The sequence below is a fragment of the Pristiophorus japonicus genome, chromosome 3 (assembly GCF_044704955.1).
Source record: "Pristiophorus japonicus isolate sPriJap1 chromosome 3, sPriJap1.hap1, whole genome shotgun sequence".
NCBI lineage: Eukaryota > Metazoa > Chordata > Chondrichthyes > Pristiophoridae > Pristiophorus > Pristiophorus japonicus.
In genome coordinates, this window is record NC_091979.1 from 328,386,079 (window position 1) to 328,399,755 (window position 13,677).

Genomic DNA, 13,677 nt, shown 5'->3' on the forward strand with positions numbered 1-13,677 from the left:
CAACCTTGCTAAGTATAGCACCGTTATTCTATTCTCGTGACACAAGCTCCAGAAGTGTAGTCCAGCTGTTGAGGTTAAAGCTCTGGTTATGTTCCCAACAATGTTTACTGCCACAGTGTTTCTGTAGTGTAGTGGTTATCACGTTCGCCTAACACGCGAAAAGTCCCCGGTTCGAAACCGGGCGGAAACATTATGCAAACGTGTTCAATTAATGATAAGATAAAATTAAATCATTCATATTAGTGGTTCAATGTTAACAGAGTGCAGTGTCTCACGATGCTGTTCCATTTGCTGATTTCTCTCTACAGTTCTGTTCACACTCAAATTCTACACAGTGTCTCTCACTCCCTCCCGTTTACAGCCCTGACGCTGGAGTAACCATATATCAAAGCTGCACATTCCGTGCATTCAGGTCAGCTGTGAGAGATTATTAAAGGATCCTGCCACGCCACCACGCTTCACAACAGAAAATTAAAGCCACAAACAAACCCATCGACTAATCGCTCTTCCTCAGCTCCAGAGTGAGTGAGGGCGGGACAAGCCCTAACTTCCGCTCCCACACTCTCCAATCAGCCGCTGCCGGCGGAAAGCGGAGAATGCAGCATCAAACAGCGGTTTACCGCCCTTCACTGGGCTGCAAAATGCCACCGTTCGTGACAACGCTCCCCGTACACCGAACAGCAGCCTCATAAGATGCTTCATCTCAGCTTCCTGAGTTCGAGCCCCAGCTTACACGTACACATCTTCACTGGAAACAGCATTAATTATCTGATTGCCACGTTTTGCATCATGAAAGTAATCCTAACCGATAATTATATAATCATAGAGGTTTACAGCATGGAAGGAGTCATTTACGCCCATCGTATCTGCACCGGCCAACAAATGCCCAGTTTTAGATGTGTACCCCTGCACCTTATTGCATTTCATGTGCACATCTAAGAACTGGTTAAATGTGGTGAGGGTTTCTGCCTGCACCATACTTTCAGGCAGTGAGTTTGAGACCCCCACAAACATCTGCATGCAGAATGTTCACTTCAAATCCCCTTTAACCCTTACACTAATTACTTTTAAATTATGCAGCCTGGTTGTTGACCACTCCACTATGTGAAATAGACCCTTTTAATCAACAATATCTAGGCCCCTCCTATTTTTATACACCTCAATGCGGTCGCCCATCAGGCTCCTCTGTTCCAAGGAAAACAAACCCATCCTATCCAATCTGTCCTCAAAGCAAAGTTGCTCCACTCCCGGCAACATCTACGTAAATCTCCTCTGTACCCTCTCCAGCGTATTCACGTTCTTCCTTCAATGCGGTGACCAGAACTGCACGCAGTACTCCAGCTGTGGCCTAACCAGAATTTTATACAGTTCTAGCATAACCCACTTGCTGTTCTCTTCCTTGCTTCTGCCAATAAATGCAACCATTCCATATGACTTCTTAACCAACTTTTCCAACTGGCCAGCTACCTTCAGGGATCTGTGGACAAGCAATCCCAGTTACCTTTGTTCCTCTACACTTCTCAATGTCATACCAGTTGATGTGTATTCCCTTTCCTTGTTAGCCCTCCACACAAATGCGCGATCTCTCACATTTCTGGTTTAAATTCAATTTGCCACTGCTCTACCCCCTTATCAGTTGATTGATATCTTCCTGGAGTCTCCAGCTTTCTTCTTCATTATCAACCACACTGCCTATTTTAATAACACCTGAAAACTTCGTAATCATAACACTTATATTCAAGTTTAGATCATTGATAAATACCATAAAAAGCAATGGATCTAGCACTGAAAACTGTGGAACCCCACTGGAAACATCCTTCCAGTCACAAAAACACCCATCAAACATTACCCTTTGCTTCCTGCCTGTGAGCCAAATTTGGATCCAATTTGCCACTGCGCCCTGAATCACATGGGCTTTTACTTAGAAAATGCATAATCATTAAATGTTATCCTGCCTTCATGGGAAAACATCATTAATTGACTGATGATCTTCATTTGCACAACTAAAGAAATGTTAACTGAAGGAGAGTCCTTAATTGAATAACTTATCTGTGCTCTGCACTTTAGCTCTGAATCCATAAACCATTTTGGACACTGTGCTTTAGAAGTCTGCTTCAAAATGTTCATTGCTGGTAACATGTACATGAGACGTTGGAAACAGTGAGATAGACTGTAGTGCAAGGGACTGGTTATTGTGAAACAGCAAAGAAAATATACATTCTGGAAGAATACCATCGAAAAGAAGTGTGGCCCGAACAGCCAAAAAGAAGATGAAGTGCTGAGCCCTTTTCAGCAAAAATTTATTTTTCAAACATTTCTCTGACCGAATCTTCATAAAAGAAAAATGATGCTTTTAAAGTCATTAATCCCGAATTTTCGTGCACCCGAATCTTCTGAATCAGATGCCTCTCGTTGTGTCGACTGAATCCATGTCCCTTTCAATATTCTGCTGACATGCACACTATTAAATGTGCCACTAACTTATAGAATCAAAGAATAAGGGAATGGATGCAGCCCGTCGAGCCCATGCCAACTCTCAACAAGTCTCACTCCCCTGTCATTTACCCACAGCTGTGCAATTTTTTTCATTCGGATACTTATCCAACTCCGTTTTGAAAGATAAGATTGAGTCTGACTCCACCGCCCTTTAGAGAAGTGTATTCCAGATTCTAACCACTTGCTGAGGAATGGCCACTCCTGTTCCTATGTATAAAGGCAGAGAAACACGGGATCAATTCCTGCCACACTCACAACCTTGCTAAATATAGCACCGTTATTCTATTCTCGTGACACAATCTCGAGGTTAAAGCTCTGGTTATGTTCCCAAGAATGTTACTGGCACAGCGTTTCTGTAGTGTAGTGGTTATCATGTTCGCCTAACACGCGAAAAGTCCCCGGTTCGAAACCGGGCGGAAACATTATGCAAACGTGTTCAATTAATGATAAGATAAAATTAAATCATTCATATTAGTGGTTCAATGTTAACAGAGTGCAGTGTCTCACGATGCTGTTCCATTTGCTGATTTCTCTCGACAGTTCTGTTCACACTCAAATTCGACACAGTGTCTCTCACTCCCTCCCGTTTACAGCCCTGACGCTGGAGAAACCATATCTCAAAGCTGCACATTCCGTGCATTCAGGTTAGCTGTGAGAGATTATTAAAGGATCCTGCCACGCCACCACGCTTCACAACAGAAAATTAAAGCCACAAACAAACCCATCGACTAATCGCTCTTCCTCAGCTCCAGAGTGAGTGAGGGCGGGACAAGCCCTAACTTCCGCTCCCACACTCTCCAATCAGCCGCTGCCGGCGGAAAGCGGAGAATGCAGCATCAAACAGCGGTTTACCGCCCTTCACTGGGCTGCAAAATGCCACCGTTCTAGACAACGCTCCCCGTGCTCCGAACAGCAGCCTCATAAGATGCTTCATCTCAGCTTCCTGAGTTCGAGCCCCAGCTTGCACGAACACTTCTTCACTGGAAACAGCATTAATTATCTGATTGCCACGTTTTGCATCATGAAAGTAATCCTAACCGATAATTATATAATCAGTGAGGTTTACAGCATGGAAGGAGTCATTTACGCCCATCGTATCTGCACCGGCCAACAAATGCCCAGTTTTAGGTGTGTACCCCTGCACCTTATTGCATTTCATGTGCACATCTAAGAACTGGTTAAATGTGGTGAGGGTTTCTGCCTGCACCACACTTTCAGGCAGTGAGTTTGAGACCCCCACAAACATCTGCATGCAGAATGTTCACTTCAAATCCCCTTTAACGCTTACACTAATTACTTTTAAATTATGCAGCCTGGTTGTTGACCACTCCACTATGTGAAATAGACCCTTTTAATCAACAATATCTAGGCCCCTCCTATTTTTATACACCTCAATGCGGTCGCCCATCAGCCTCCTCTGTTCCAAGGAAAACAAACCCATCCTATCCAATCTGTCCTCATAGCAAAGTTGCTCCACTCCCGGCAACATCTACGTAAATCTCCTCTGTACCCTCTCCAGCGTATTCACGTTCTTCCTTCAATGCGGTGACCAGAACTGCACGCAGTACTCCAGCTGTGGCCTAACCAGAATTTTATACAGTTCTAGCATAACCCACTTGCTGTTCTGTTCCTTGCTTCTGCCAATAAATGCAACCATTCCATATGACTTCTTAATCAACTTTTCCAACTGGTCAGCTACATTCAGGGATCTGTGGACAAGCAATCCCAGTTACCTTTGTTCCTCTACACTTCTCAATGTCATACCAGTTGATGTGTATTCCCTTTCCTTGTTCGCCCTCCACAAATGCGCGATCTCTCACATCTCTGGATTAAATTCAATTTGCCACTGCTCTACCCCCTTATCAGTTGATTGATATCTTCCTGGAGTCTCCAGCTTTCTTCTTCATTATCAATCACACTGCCTATTTTAATAACACCTGAAAACTTCGTAATTATAACACCTATATTCAAGTTTAGTTCATTGATAAATACCATAAAAAGCAATGGATCTGGCACTGAAAACTGTGGAACCCCACTGGAAACATCCTTCCAGTCACAAAAACACCCATCAAACATTACCTTTGCTTCCTGCCTCTGAGCCAAATGTGGATCCAATTTGCCACTTCGCCCTGAATCGCATGTGCTTTTACTTAGAAAATGCATAATCATTAAATGTTATCCTGCCTTCATGGGAAAACATCATTTATTGACTGATGATCTTCATTTGCACAACTAAAGAAATGTTAACTGAAGTGGAGTCCTTAATTGAATAACTTAGCTGTGCTCTGCACTTTACCTCTGAATCCATTAACCATTTTGGACACTGTGCTTTAGAAGTCTGCTTCAAAATGTTCATTGCTGGTAACATGTACATGAGACGTTCGAAACAGTGAGATAGACTGTAGTGCAAGGGACTGCTTATTGTGAAACAGAAAAGAAAATATGCATTCTGGAATAATAACATCGAAAAGAAGTGTATCCCTAACAACCAAAAAGAAGATGAATTGCTGAGCCCTTCTCAGCAAAAAATTATTTTCCCAAACATTTCTCTGACCGAATCTTCACAAAACAAAAATGATGCTTTTAAAGTCATTAAACCCGAATTTTCGTGCACCCGAATCTTCTGAATCAGATGCCTCTCGTTGTGCCGACTGAATCCATGTCCCTTTCAATATTCTGCTGACATGCACACTATTAAATGTGCCACTAACTTATAAAATCGAAGAATAAGGGAATGGTTGCAGCCCGTCGAGCCCATGCCAACTCTCAACAAGTCTCACTCCCCTGTCATTTACCCACAGCTGTGCAATTTTTTTCATTCGGATATTTATCCAACTCCGTTTTGAAAGATAAGATTGAGTCTGACTCCACCGCCCTTTGGAGCAGTGTATTCCAGATTCTAACCACTTGCTGAGGAATGGCCACTCCTGTTCCTATGTATAAAGGCAGAGAAACACGGGATCAATGCCTGCCACACTCACAACCTTGCTAAATATAGCACCGTCATTCTATTCTCGTGACACAAGCTCCAGAAGTGTGGTCCAGCTGTTGAGGTTAAAGCTCTGGTTATGTTCCCAACAATATTACTGCCAGAGCGTTTCCGTAGTGTAGTGGTTATCACGTTTGCCTCACACGCGAAAGGTCCCCGGTTCGAAACCGGGCGGAAACATTATGCAAACGTGTTCAATTAATGATTGTATAAAATTAAATCATTCATATTAGTGGTTCAATATTAACAGAGTACAGTGTCTCACGATGCTGTTCCATTTGCTGATTTCTCTCTGCAGTTCTGTTCACACTCAAATTCTACACAGTGTCTCTCACTCCCTCCCGTTTCCAGCCCTGACGCTGGAGAAACCATATCTCAAAGCTGCACATTCCGTGCATTCAGGTCAGCTGTGAGAGATTATTAAAGGATCCTGCCACGCCATCACGCTTCACAACAGAAAATTAAAGCCACAAACAAACCCATCGAATAATCGCTCTTCCCCAGCTCCAGAGTGAGTGAGGGCGGGACAAGCCCTAACTTCCGCTCCCACACTCTCCAATCAATCGCTGCCGGCGGAAAGCGGAGAATGCAGCATCAAACAGCGGTTTACCGCCCTTCACTGGGCTGCAAAATGCCACCGTTCGAGACAACGCCCCCCGTACACCGAACAGCAGCCTCATAAGATGCTTCATCTCAGCTTCCTGACTTCGAGCCCCAGCTTGCACGAACACTTCTTCACTGGAAACACCATTAATTATCTGATTGCCACGTTTTGCATCATGAAAGTAATCCTTACCGATAATTATATAATCATAGAGGTTTACAGCATGGAAGGAGTCATTTAAGCCCATCGTATCTGCACCGGCCAACAAATGCCAAGTTTTAGGTGTGTACCCCTGCACCTTATTGCATTTCATGTGCACGTCTAAGAACTTGTTAAATGTGGTGAGGGTTTCTGCCTGCTTCAAAATGTTCATTGCTGGTAACATGTACATGGGAAGTTGGAAACAGTGAGATAGACTATAGTGCAAGGGACTGATTATTGTGAAACAGCAAAGAAAATATACATTCTGGAAGAATACCATCGAAAAGAAGTGTGACCCTAACAGCCAAAAAGAAGATGAAGTGCTGAGTTCTTTTCAGCAAAAAATTATTTTCCCAAACATTTCTCTGACCGAATCTTCACAAAACAAAAATGATGCTTTTAAAGTCATTAAACCCGAATTTTCGTGCACCCGAATCTTCTGAATCAGATGCCTCTCGTTGTGCCTACTGAATCCATGTCCCTTTCCATATTCTGCTGACATGCACACTATTAAATGTGCCACTAACTTATACAATCAAAGAATAAGGGAATGGTTGCAGCCCGTCGTGCCCATGCCAACTCTCAACAAGTCTCACTCCCCTGTCATTTACCCACAGCTGTGCAATTTTTTGCATTCGGATACTTATCCAACTCCGTTTTAAAAGATAAGATTGAGTCTGACTCCACCGCCCTTTAGAGCAGTGTATTCCAGATTCTAACCACTTGCTGAGGAATGGCCACTTCTGTTCCTATGTATAAAGGCAGAGAAACACGGGATCAATTCCTGCCACACTCACAACCTTGCTAAATATAGCACCGTCATTCTGTTCTCGTGACACAAGCTCCAGAAGTGTAGTCCAGCTGTTGAGGTTAAAGCTCTGGTTATGTTCCCAACAATGCTACTGCCACAGCGTTTCCGTAGTGTAGTGGTTATCACGTTCGCCTCACACGCGAAAGGAAACCGGGCGGTAACATTATGCAAACGTGTTCAATTAATGATTAGATAAAATTAAATCATTCATATTAGTGGTTCAATATTAACAGAGTGCAGTGTCTCACGATGCTGTTCCATTTGCTGATTTCTCTCTACAGTTCTGTTCACACTCAAATTCTACACAGTGTCTCTCACTCCCTCCCGTTTACAGCCCTGACGCTGGAGTAACCATATCTCAAAGCTGCACATTCCGTGCATTCAGGTCAGCTGTGAGAGATTATTAAAGGATCCTGCCACGCCACCACGCTTCACAACAGAAAATTAAAGCCACAAACAAACCCATCGACTAATCGCTCTTCCACAGCTCCAGAGTGAGTGAGGGCGAGACAAGCCCTAACTTCCGCTCCCACACTCTCCAATCAGCCGCTGCCGGCGGAAAGCGGAGAATGCAGCATCAAACAGCGGTTTACCGCCCTTCACTGGGCTGCAAAATGCCACCGTTCGAGACAACGCTCCCCGTACACCGAACAGCAGCCTCATAAGATGCTTCATCTCAGCTTCCTGAGTTCGAGCCCCAGCTTGCACGTACACTTGTTCACTGGAAACAGCATTAATTATCTGATTGCCACGTTTTGCATCATGAAAGTAATCCTAACCGATAATTATATAATCATAGAGGTTTACAGCATGGAAGGAGTCATTTACGCCCATCGTATCTGCACCGGCCAACAAATGCCCAGTTTTAGATGTGTACCCCTGCACCTTATTGCATTTCATGTGCACATCTAAGAACTGGTTAAATGTGGTGAGGGTTTCTGCCTGCACCACACTTTCAGGCAGTGAGTTTGAGACCCCCACAAACATCTGCATGCAGAATGTTCACTTCAAATCCCCTTTAACCCTTACACTAATTACTTTTAAATTATGCAGCCTGGTTGTTGACCACTCCACTATGTGAAATAGACCCTTTTAATCAACAATATCTAGGCCCCTCCTATTTTTATACACCTCAATGCGGTCGCCCATCAGGCTCCTCTGTTCCAAGGAAAACAAACCCATCCTATCCAATCTGTCCTCAAAGCAAAGTTGCTCCACTCCCGGCAACATCTACGTAAATCTCCTCTGTACCCTCTCCAGCGTATTCACGTTCTTCCTTCAATGCGGTGACCAGAACTGCACGCAGTACTCCAGCAGTAACCAGAATTTTATACAGTTCTAGCATAACCCACTTGCTATTCTCTTCCTTGCTTCTGCCAATAAATGCAACCATTGCATATGACTTCTTAACCAACTTTTCCAACTGGCCAGCTACCTTCAGGGATCTGTGGACAAGCAATCCCAGTTACCTTTGTTCCTCTACACTTCTCAATGTCATACCAGTTGATGTGTATTCCCTTTCCTTGTTAGCCCTCCACACAAATGCGCGATCTCTCACATTTCTGGTTTAAATTCAATTTGCCACTGCTCTACCCCCTTATCAGTTGATTGATATCTTCCTGGAGTCTCCAGCTTTCTTCTTCATTATCAACCACACTGCCTATTTTAATAACACCTGAAAACTTCGTAATCATAACACTTATATTCAAGTTTAGATCATTGATAAATACCATAAAAAGCAATGGATCTAGCACTGAAAACTGTGGAACCCCACTGGAAACATCCTTCCAATCACAAAAACACCCATCAAACATTACCCTTTGCTTCCTGCCTGTGAGCCAAATTTGGATCCAATTTGCCACTGCGCCCTGAATCACATGGGCTTTTACTTAGAAAATGCATAATCATTAAATGTTATCCTGCCTTCATGGGAAAACATCATTAATTGACTGATGATCTTCATTTGCACAACTAAAGAAATGTTAACTGAAGGAGAGTCCTTAATTGAATAACTTATCTGTGCTCTGCACTTTAGCTCTGAATCCATAAACCATTTTGGACACTGTGCTTTAGAAGTCTGCTTCAAAATGTTCATTGCTGGTAACATGTACATGAGACGTTGGAAACAGTGAGATAGACTGTAGTGCAAGGGACTGGTTATTGTGAAACAGCAAAGAAAATATACATTCTGGAAGAATACCATCGAAAAGAAGTGTGGCCCGAACAGCCAAAAAGAAGATGAAGTGCTGAGCCCTTTTCAGCAAAAATTTATTTTTCAAACATTTCTCTGACCGAATCTTCATAAAAGAAAAATGATGCTTTTAAAGTCATTAATCCCGAATTTTCGTGCACCCGAATCTTCTGAATCAGATGCCGCTCGTTGTGTCGACTGAATCCATGTCCCTTTCAATATTCTGCTGACATGCACACTATTAAATGTGCCACTAACTTATAGAATCAAAGAATAAGGGAATGGATGCAGCCCGTCGAGCCCATGCCAACTCTCAACAAGTCTCACTCCCCTGTCATTTACCCACAGCTGTGCAATTTTTTTCATTCGGATACTTATCCAACTCCGTTTTGAAAGATAAGATTGAGTCTGACTCCACCGCCCTTTAGAGAAGTGTATTCCAGATTCTAACCACTTGCTGAGGAATGGCCACTCCTGTTCCTATGTATAAAGGCAGAGAAACACGGGATCAATTCCTGCCACACTCACAACCTTGCTAAATATAGCACCGTTATTCTATTCTCGTGACACAATCTCGAGAAGTGTAGTCCAGCTGTTGAGGTTAAAGCTCTGGTTATGTTCCCAAGAATTTTACTGGCACAGCGTTTCTGTAGTGTAGTGGTTATCATGTTCGCCTAACACGCGAAAAGTCCCCGGTTTGAAACCGGGCGGAAACATTATGCAAACGTGTTCAATTAATGATAAGATAAAATTAAATCATTCATATTAGTGGTTCAATGTTAACAGAGTGCAGTGTCTCACGATGCTGTTCCATTTGCTGATTTCTCTCGACAGTTCTGTTCACACTCAAATTCGACACAGTGTCTCTCACTCCCTCCCGTTTACAGCCCTGACGCTGGAGAAACCATATCTCAAAGCTTCACATTCCGTACATTCAGGTCAGCTGTGAGAGATTATTGAAGGATCCTGCTACGCCACCACGCTTCACAACAGAAAATTAAAGCCACAAACAAACCCATCGACTAATCGCTCTTCCTCAGCTCCAGAGTGAGTGAGGGCGGGACAAGCCCTAACTTCCGCTCCCACACTCTCCAATTAGCCACTGCCGGCGGAAAGCGGAGAATGCAGCATCAAACAGCGGTTTACCGCCCTTCACTGGGCTGCAAAATGGCACCGTTCGAGACAACGCTCCCCGTGCTCCGAACAGCAGCCTCATAAGATGCTTCATCTCAGCTTCCTGAGTTCGAGCCCCAGCTTGCACGAACACTTCTTCACTGGAAACACCATTAATTATCTGATTGCCACGTTTTGCATCATGAAAGTAATCCTAACCGATAATTATATAATCATAGAGGTTTACAGCATGGAAGGAGTCATTTAAGCCCATCGTATCTGCACCGGCCAACAAATGCCCAGTTTTAGGTGTGTACCCCTGCACCTTATTGCATTTCATGTGCACATCTAAGAACTGGTTAAATGTGGTGAGGGTTTCTGCCTGCACCACACTTTCAGGTAGTGAGTTTGAGACCCCCACAAACATCTGCATGCAGAATGTTCACTTCAAATCCCCTTTAACCATTACACTAATTACTTTTAAATTATGCAGCCTGGTTGTTGACCACTCCACTATGTGAAATAGACCCTTTTAATCAACAATATCTAGGCTCCTCCTATTTTTATACACCTCAATGATGTCGCTCATCAGCCTCCTCTGTTCCAAGGAAAACAAACCCATCCTATCCTATCTGTCCTCATAGCAATGTTGCTCCACTCCCGGCAACATCTACGTAAATCTCCTCTATACCCTCTCCAGCGCATTCACGTTCTTCCATCAATGCGGTGAACAGAACTGCAAGCAGTACTCCAGCTGTGGCCTAACCAGAATTTTATACAGTTCTAGCATAACCCACTTGCTGTTCTGTTCCTTGCTTCTGCCAATAAATGCAACCATTCCATATGACTTCTTAACCAACTTTTCCAACTGGCCAGCTTCCTTCAGGGATCTGCGGACAAGCAATCCCAGTTACCTTTGTTCCTCTACACTTCTCAATGTCATACCAGTTGATGTGTATTCCCTTTCCTTGTTAGCCCTCCACAAATGCGCGATCTCTCACATCTCTGGTTTAAATTCAATTTGCCACTGCTCTACCCCCTTATCAGTTGATTGATATCTTCCTGGAGTCTCCAGCTTTCTTCTTCATTATCAACCACACTGCCTATTTTAATAACACCTGAAAACTTCGTAATCATAACACTTATATTCAAGTTTAGATCATTGATAAATACCATAAAAAGCAATGGATCTGGCACTGAAAACTGTGGAACCCCACTGGAAACATCCTTCCAGTCACAAAAACATCCATCAAACATTACCATTTGCTTCCTGCCTCTGAGCCAAATTTGGATCCAATATGCCACTTCGCCATGAATCACATGGGCTTTTACTTAGAAAATGCATAATCATTAAATGTTATCCTGCCTTCATGGGAAAACATCATTAATTGACTGATGATCTTCATTTGCACAACTAAAGAAATGATAACTGAAGGAGAGTCCTTAATTGAATAACTTATCTGTGCTCTGCACTTTACCTCTGAATCCATAAACCATTTTGGACACTGTGCTTTAGAAGTCTGCTTCAAAATGTTCATTGCTGGTAACATGTATATGAGACGTTGGAAACAGTGAGATAGACTGCAGTGCAAGGGACTGGTTATTGTGAAACAGCAAAGAAAATATACATTCTGGAAGAATACCATCGAAAAGAAGTGTGGCCCTAACAGCCAAAAAGAAGATGAAGTGCTGAGCCCTTTTCAGCAAAAAATTATTTTTCAAACATTTCTCTGACCGAATCTTCACAAAACAAAAATGATGCTTTTAAAGTCATTAAACCCGAATTTTCGTGCACCCTAATCTTCTGAATCAGATGCCTCTCGTTGTGCCGACTGAATCCATGTCCCTTTCAATATTCTGCTGACATGCACACTATTAAATGTGCCACTAACTTATAGAATCAAAGCATAAGGGAATGGATGCAGCCCGTCGAGCCCATGCCAACTCTCAACAAGTCTCACTCCCCTGTCTTTTACCCACAGCTGTGCAATTTTTTTCATTCGGATACTTATACAACGCCGTTTTGAAAGATAAGATTGAGTCTGACTCCACCGCCCTTTCGAGAAGTGTATTCCAGATTCTAACCAATTGCTGAGGAATGGCCACTCCTGTTCCTATGTATAAAGGCAGAGAAACACGGGATCAATTCCTGCCACACTCACAACCTTGCTAAATATCGCACCGTTATTCTATTCTCGTGACACAAGCTCCAGAAGTGTAGTCCAGCTGTTGAGGTTAAAGCTCTGGTTATGTTCCCAACAATGTTACTGCCACAGAGTTTCCGTAGTGTAGTGGTTATCACGTTCGCATAACACGCAAAAGGTCCCCGGTTCGAAACCGGGCGGAAACATTATGCAAACGTGTTCAATTAATGATAAGATAAAATTAAATCATTCATATTAGTGGTTCAATGTTAACAGAGTGCAGTGTCTCACGATGCTGTTCCATTTGCTGATTTCTCTCTGCAGTTCTGTCTACACAGTGTCTCTCACTCCCTCTCGTTTCCAGCCCTGACGCTGGAGAAACCATATCTCAAAGCTGCACATTCGGTGCATTCAGGTCAGCTGTGAGAGATTATTAAAGGATCCTGCCACGCCACCACGCTTCACAACAGAAAATTAAAGCCAGAAACAAACCCATCGACTAATCGCTCTTCCCCAGCTCCAGAGTGAGTGAGGGCGGGACAAGTCCTAACTTCCGCTCCCACACTCTCCAATCAGCCGCTGCCGGCGGAAAGCGGAGAATGCAGCATCAAACAGCGGTTTACCGCCCTTCACTGGGTTGCAAAATGCCACCATTCGAGACAACGCTCCCCGTACACCGAACAGCAGCCTCATAAGATGCTTCATCTCAGCTTCCTGAGTTCGAGCCCCAGCTTGCACGAACACTTCTTCACTGGAAACACCATTAATTATCTGATTGCCACGTTTTGCATCATGAAAGTAATCCTAACCGATAGTTATATAATCATAGAGGTTTACAGCATGGAAGGAGTCATTTAAGCCCATCGTATCTGCACCGGCCAACAAATGCCCAGTTTTAGTTGTGTACACCTGCACCTTATTGCATTTCATGTGCACATCTAAGAACTGGTTAAATGTGGTGAGGGTTTCTGCCTGCACCACACTTTCAGGCAGTGAGTTTGAGACCCCCACAAACATCTGCATGCAGAATGTTCACTTCAAATCCCCTTTAACCCTTACACTAATTACTTTTAAATTATGCAGCCTGATTGTTGACCACTCCACTATGTGAAATAGACCCTTTTAATC

General features: G+C 43.4%; 5 non-coding genes across 5 annotated transcripts; all 5 read left to right on the top strand.

Moving 5' to 3' along the window:
• Positions 1-117: 117 nt before the first annotated feature.
• On the top strand, positions 118-190 carry trnav-aac (transfer RNA valine (anticodon AAC)). The gene has a single exon. It is a non-coding gene; the product is annotated as a tRNA-Val (tRNA).
• A 2,655-nt stretch (positions 191-2,845) lies between these two features.
• trnav-aac (transfer RNA valine (anticodon AAC)) lies at positions 2,846-2,918 on the top strand. The gene has a single exon. It is a non-coding gene; the product is annotated as a tRNA-Val (tRNA).
• Positions 2,919-5,592: 2,674 nt separating this feature from the next.
• trnav-cac (transfer RNA valine (anticodon CAC)) lies at positions 5,593-5,665 on the top strand. The gene has a single exon. It is a non-coding gene; the product is annotated as a tRNA-Val (tRNA).
• A 4,270-nt stretch (positions 5,666-9,935) lies between these two features.
• Positions 9,936-10,008, top strand: trnav-aac (transfer RNA valine (anticodon AAC)). The gene has a single exon. It is a non-coding gene; the product is annotated as a tRNA-Val (tRNA).
• A 2,674-nt stretch (positions 10,009-12,682) lies between these two features.
• On the top strand, positions 12,683-12,755 carry trnav-aac (transfer RNA valine (anticodon AAC)). The gene has a single exon. It is a non-coding gene; the product is annotated as a tRNA-Val (tRNA).
• Positions 12,756-13,677: the final 922 nt, after the last annotated feature.